We start from the raw sequence: 6,000 nt of genomic DNA, 5'->3' as shown, positions 1-6,000 counted from the left end.
TATTTTCTGAGTATGCAGAATAAAGGTGTTTAAAATACTAATATTTAGGAACATTGTATGAAATGAAATCTTGATCCATTCTGTACTTTGCTGTGAAACCCTTTGTTGTAAATGACTTAGGGATATGAATCCATTAGATATTCCTTTATGAAGGCTGGAAAGGTATTGCATAATAAGAGGGAGATTTTCAAAGAAAGTGGATTCTCTCTTCCCATGCTGATTAGACATCTAATTCTCCTTTGCCATTGCCTTGCAAATCCCAAACAAAATGAATTCTGTGAGCCGAAGGAATCAATTTTTATATTTTTTAATTAGCCCCTCCTCATTTGTTACTAAATAACATAAAACATTTATTGTACATTTAAATGTAGCCTCTAATTAGCCCCTCCTCATTTGTTACTAAATAAAACATTTATTGTACATTTAAATGTAACCTACGTGGTTCTGTTCTGGTACCATGTATATTTTTCTTTCTGGTTTATTGGTTTGAATGGAGGGGGTTGTTGTCTTTGTTTTGATGTGTGATCTGGGTTTCGCTGGAGCTGGGCCCCATTCTAAATTGAATATGAATAAATCTTGATTTCAATTCTTAACTTAGACTTTAATGACACAATGCTTTTTTAACAGCACAATGCTGCAGAAAAGAAAACATCTTAAAAAAACCAAAAAATGAGAACATATTCTTCTTCTGAGTATTTCACTTATGGTGCCATTGTTCATGAAGATAAATATAAACTCATCATATACCTAAATTACATTTACTTGTCTAAATAAGTACATTTCTGTTAATAATACCATGCATCTTGATTAATGGCATTGTCTTTCATTATGTATTATCTGCATAATTTGTAATTGTATTCTCAGTATGGGTGAATGCCACAAATAAATACATGTAGTAAATATGTTTTGGTTTATTATTACATTAGTGCAGCAGTAATGATGCTACCCCATTTTGCTAAGTTTGTTGTGCATTGATAATGAGTATTTCAGAAGTGGGGAACTTCCCTACACAAGAAATGGCAACCATGCAGCTGCTATAAATGAGATTTTAGAGCACAGGTTCTTTAGCTTTGCCTCTTTTGTTTTCAGTGTTGTTGCTGAATTAAAAATGCTGTCTGGCTGTCTCTCTTCCCTGAGATTTCAAGTATTCACCATGTCTGGAGGCCTCTCAGAATTTAAGATTACCTATGAGGAGGAACAAAACATAACCAAGAAAACAAAGCTTGAGCCTTAAGTAGCCTTTCCTATTTCACTGCGTGCATAAGCAGACGTGCAGGAACTACACATTGAAAAGGTATGAAAAAATGTGTTTGAAATTAAGATATTTCATGTTTTAAACCAGAAGGAAATCCAAAGCACTGTTTGAGCTTCACTGTGTAATGAGTGCTGCTCCTTTAAATAAGGACATGATAAATGTCTGATAGAAGTAGAGTTTGTTCTGTATATACCTCTGTTACTGTAAAAGGTCTGCTGTGTCTTTCAATATATCTGCAAACACTAATGTCTTCCTTTTCAAAGGCTGCTTCTAAAGAATGAATTTACCTCTGTAACTTTAACTTACTTGTCATGGAGGATTCTGCTATTTCAGTATAAAGACTTGGATTGTCTGTAGGTAAATAAGATTTCTTTTATTTATTATTGCAGTGATGTCTCAGTACCTTGATTCAGATACTCTTGTGCCAGGCAACACAAAATTCAGCTGAAGTGCTTAAACATTATTAAGATAACAGGTACATCATTCTATCCTGCAAGTGCAGGTACAGAATTATCCCTGCTGTCACCAGAAATTAATTTAATGATGTTAATACAATTCAAGATTAGTCACTCTTTAAATCCAAAACAGATTGTTGTCTCAAGCTGTTGTTAGACTAATGAGCTCAAATGGAATAAGGAATTGAGAGGGAAAACAAACAGCTATGAAGAGATTTCTTTTTCCAGTGACATGAAACAACTTGGTGGACGAGGTAGTGCAAGGTAAACTGGAGTGTAAAAAGGATAGACACAGGCTCCTGTGCAGTGGGCTGTCCTGGTGCTCACATTTATCCCACGGCAAGGTCACACCTATCTTACCTCACAGTAACTCCTTCACCTACCACATCTCTTTGTCTTCAAGGGCTCTGTTTTCACTCATATTGGTAATTTGCTTTGTAGAAGGGGATGTTCTGTTGGCTGTCACGAGTAGATACTGTTTCTGGCTGCCACAATACAACAGATAGTAAATTACTGGATGTGATCTAGCACTGTGGGGCTTTTCTTCATTAAAACCTCCAGGGGAAAAAGAACATGGTTTCACTTTGAAATATTAAAATATAAGATCTCAGTAGTTTCTGGGTCTTCAGCTGATTGGGAGTTTGGTTTTATCATGAGTCATTGAATATCTAGGGCTGTTTTTATTAAATAAGTAAAAATCATCAGCTCTGGCTAGTTAGCTAGGTAGTTCTTTTTCTAGTCAAAATATATTTGGTCATAATTACTTAGAGAAATGCAAATTAAGTAATTTATTCAGAAGTACAAATTGCAAGTGATGACTTCCCTGAAAACACAAAAAAGGCTAATATTGACTGATGTCATATTCAGGATTTTCAAAAGTCTAGCATATATTTAAATGTTACCCCAAGCTGATGTTCAACAGAACTGATAACTTCCTCAGCTGACCCACAAAGTAACTGGTTTCTGGAGTTGTTCCTGCTTCTGAAGTCAGGTCTTTATTAAATTCATATTGGAATTGGTGGTTAAAATAAGTCTTCGATGATGTGAGAATTAGGTCAGAATGCTTTTCCTTCATTCATTGTTCTTTTTTTACATTTCAGCATTAATCATTGTAGATTGGTTACTTGCCATGCACTTTGTAAAATTTCCTCAGTGATCCAAAGTGTTACAAAAAATGTTGCCAGTTGTTCCTGCACTTTTCTTCTGTGGTGTTGCAGCTTTCTAGAAGAAGTCAAACGTCATTGTACAGTTTCATAACCTGCAGTTTTCTGTGAACTCTAAGTGGTGAAATACTGTTGAACATGAATCCTGAATCTGTATTCATATTATTAAATTAATTTCTGGTGACAACAGAGATAATTCTGGACATGCACTTGCAGAGTATTATGATGTGCCCGTTATCTTAATAATATTAAGTACTTCAGCTGAATTTTGTGTTGCCTGGCATTTTTGTACTGCTCTTAACAAATGCTTCGAGGAGAGAACGCTTTTAAAATGCACAGTATTAGGGAACAAATGCAACTAATTGGTAGTTCTTTGCTATTTATTGCTGGGAAGTGAAGTGTTCCCAGGGTCATGCTGCCAGAGAAATCTGAGATGAAGTCCCTGACTGACAGTGATCCGGTGTGTCTGTGCTCTTACGCAAAGCAGGATGAGTGCTCTGGTGCTGCAGCTGAGCAGGCTGTGTGTGCAGAACCCTGAAAAATGTGTCTCTGCTGTAGGCATTTGTAGTTTGTAATTCATCCTTGTAACTAAGCATTGAGCAACTGGTATTTCCTAATGGCTGGGATGAGACAAAACTGTTGTTCTTCATAAATGCCGAGGGAACGGGGAATCTACTGGAAATTGCCATAACTAAAAAGCAACAAATTAGAGTATCTTATGAAGTCAAAGTGTGAACAAGTCATAACCATGGCTTCCAGTGATACCTTCTTTCCATTTGTGATTTTAAACTACCTTCTGGATAAGGAAAAAAATGGGGAGAGAGACCTTTGGAACAGAATTTGTTGTGTGCAATGTGTGGCTTGCAGAAACTAGGAGGGAAGTGACTGCAGTGAGCCAAGAGCAGCACGGCAGGCAGAGCAGTGTGATACCTTCATGAATCACTGCTTAAAGGCCAATCCCAGCCCTTGTAAGCAGTGTGAGGAGTGACCAGTAATAGCTTCCTAGCAGGAGAAGGATTTCACTGGCTTGTGATTACACCATCCCACAGGGGTGGCCATGCCGCCCTGCAACCTGAGCTGCCCCTTCTTGACTTTCAACGTCTGCAGCGCTGCTATTTCAGACAACTGCGTGTTTGAATGTGTGCCTACATTAACAGCTGCTCGTGTGGAAGCTGAACTGTTCCTCTTACACAAGGATCCCTCGGCACATAGGTTAGCAAAAGAAGTTTTACCAAATGTGAACAGAAGCTCTTTGTAAAACATTAAATATTTCTGGTGTATTAAGTTATGTTTATCTAAATATCAGAAGGCAGGAATCCAGATGAAGGATCAAGTATGTGCAATAACATCTCATTTTCCTTTGCCAAATAAAAAAGAACAGATAACATTCTCTTAACACGAAGCAAGAAGATCACAGTAAATTTGTTTTGATCTGTAGAATATGAATTCCTTAATGAGCCAAATTCCTTAGTATGAGGGGTTTTTCAAAGAAATACTCTTGCAGGTAATTTTTCTAAAAGAAAAGCTGACATAGCCTTGCAGGGGTGTGAAGTTAGTAATGTTTAAAGGCTGTCTGGCTTAATGAAGTGTGCATACTGCAAACTAGGTAATAGAGTGGGTTTTTGCTAGGATGTAAGATTGAAATGCCATATGTTCATCCTCATATTGTTGTCTAACTGCAAGCTGAACATCTGGCATGGTTTGTTTGGCTACAGATATTTTCAGACAAAAATGAAGTGTGTAGATATCAATAGGTTTCAGCTGGCAAGACCAGTTTCTGTAGATGACATGAAGAATAATGAAGTATCCTACTGAAAGTCATGACAGCTTGTATGTGGACTGCACAATCCTGCCAGCTGTGTTTCTTACAGAACTGGTGGTTTTCCCATTTATGGTACTGGTTTGAACCCTTGTGTCAGTGAACACCAGTGGTGTACACAGGACTTGAACTGAAGGCCATTCTCAAAGTTTTTAATTATAATAGAAGTCAAAGCTCTATTCTTTATTTCAAAGTTCAAGGAACTTTTTGGGTTTTTTTAGTTTACTAGAACTGCAGCCTGCAAATGTGCACAGATAATGAGCATGTGGATGTCCTTACTCTGTGCACTCCTATGCCAAAAGGATATTTAGGGATAGCAAACAAGGCCCCCAGTGATATCAGTTTGAAATAAGTCTGATTTTAGGAATTCTGGTGTTTGTCATTTGTCATCAGATTGGTATTTCATACACCATCAGTTCTGTTTTTATTTGTTGCACTAACTTAGTGGCATATTTTCTTGGTCCTGGTGGTAGAAGGGTAGATCACATTACCTACTTCTCAGAGGTGTGCTTCCCCCACTGAGTCCCCATTGTTTTGATAGTAAGTGAATTTTAAGTCAGTTTAAAAATGTCAATTCTCTTTGGTTTTTAGAGTCATGCTCTCTGTTTTGCAAAGTGAGAAACTAATTTTCTAGTGTAGTACAGTTTGTTGAGTTAAAAACTTGGTCATTTTGTCCAATTTATCAAGTGAAATTTAACACTAATTAGAGGAACCATTGGCCTTGGCTTAACTTGGTCCTCCATAAGGCTTCTGAAGATGGAACAAATGCTTGGGAGAATTAAAAGATAGTTTGGCAATAAAGCTGGAAAGGTGTCTATTTGTGGCATTTTCAGGCTTTCCAGGAGCCTGGGGATTTCAAATTGTCCATCCTGAGCCATTCTATCCAAAGGACAGTAGGTTTGCAGAACCTTTAGGCTATTATGTATGTTCTGAAATACAAAGGTATATTTTGAAAACATGTGTCTCCATCAAGAAACAAGCTATTCTCCAGCAGAGCATTTAGGAATACTTTATATGTATTTTTAAGCCAAGAAAGTAATCTTAACTGCAAGTCAGTTTTTAAATCTTAACTAACATAAGGATACGAGGCCACAGACCTCACCTCCTGCCAGCAGCCAGGCACTTGTTGCTTTATTCCTGATGTGCTTCCTTGCCCTGCCCTGGCACTAGTGCTTGCATCTGACCCCAAGGGCCTGAACTGGGAAGCTGTGTCAGGCAGCCTGAACAGAAATTTACTCTCACTCCCACTGCATTCTTCCTAACTCTGCCCCTCCTTGTCATTTCATCTTCTGCCCTCCACTCCATGCC

This window comes from Passer montanus, unplaced genomic scaffold (genome assembly GCF_014805655.1).
Source record: "Passer montanus isolate IOZ18808 unplaced genomic scaffold, ASM1480565v1 scaffold19, whole genome shotgun sequence".
Taxonomy (NCBI): Eukaryota; Metazoa; Chordata; class Aves; order Passeriformes; family Passeridae; genus Passer; species Passer montanus.
The sequence above is the reverse complement of the archived record's forward strand: the minus strand, read 5'-3'. Positions refer to the sequence as shown.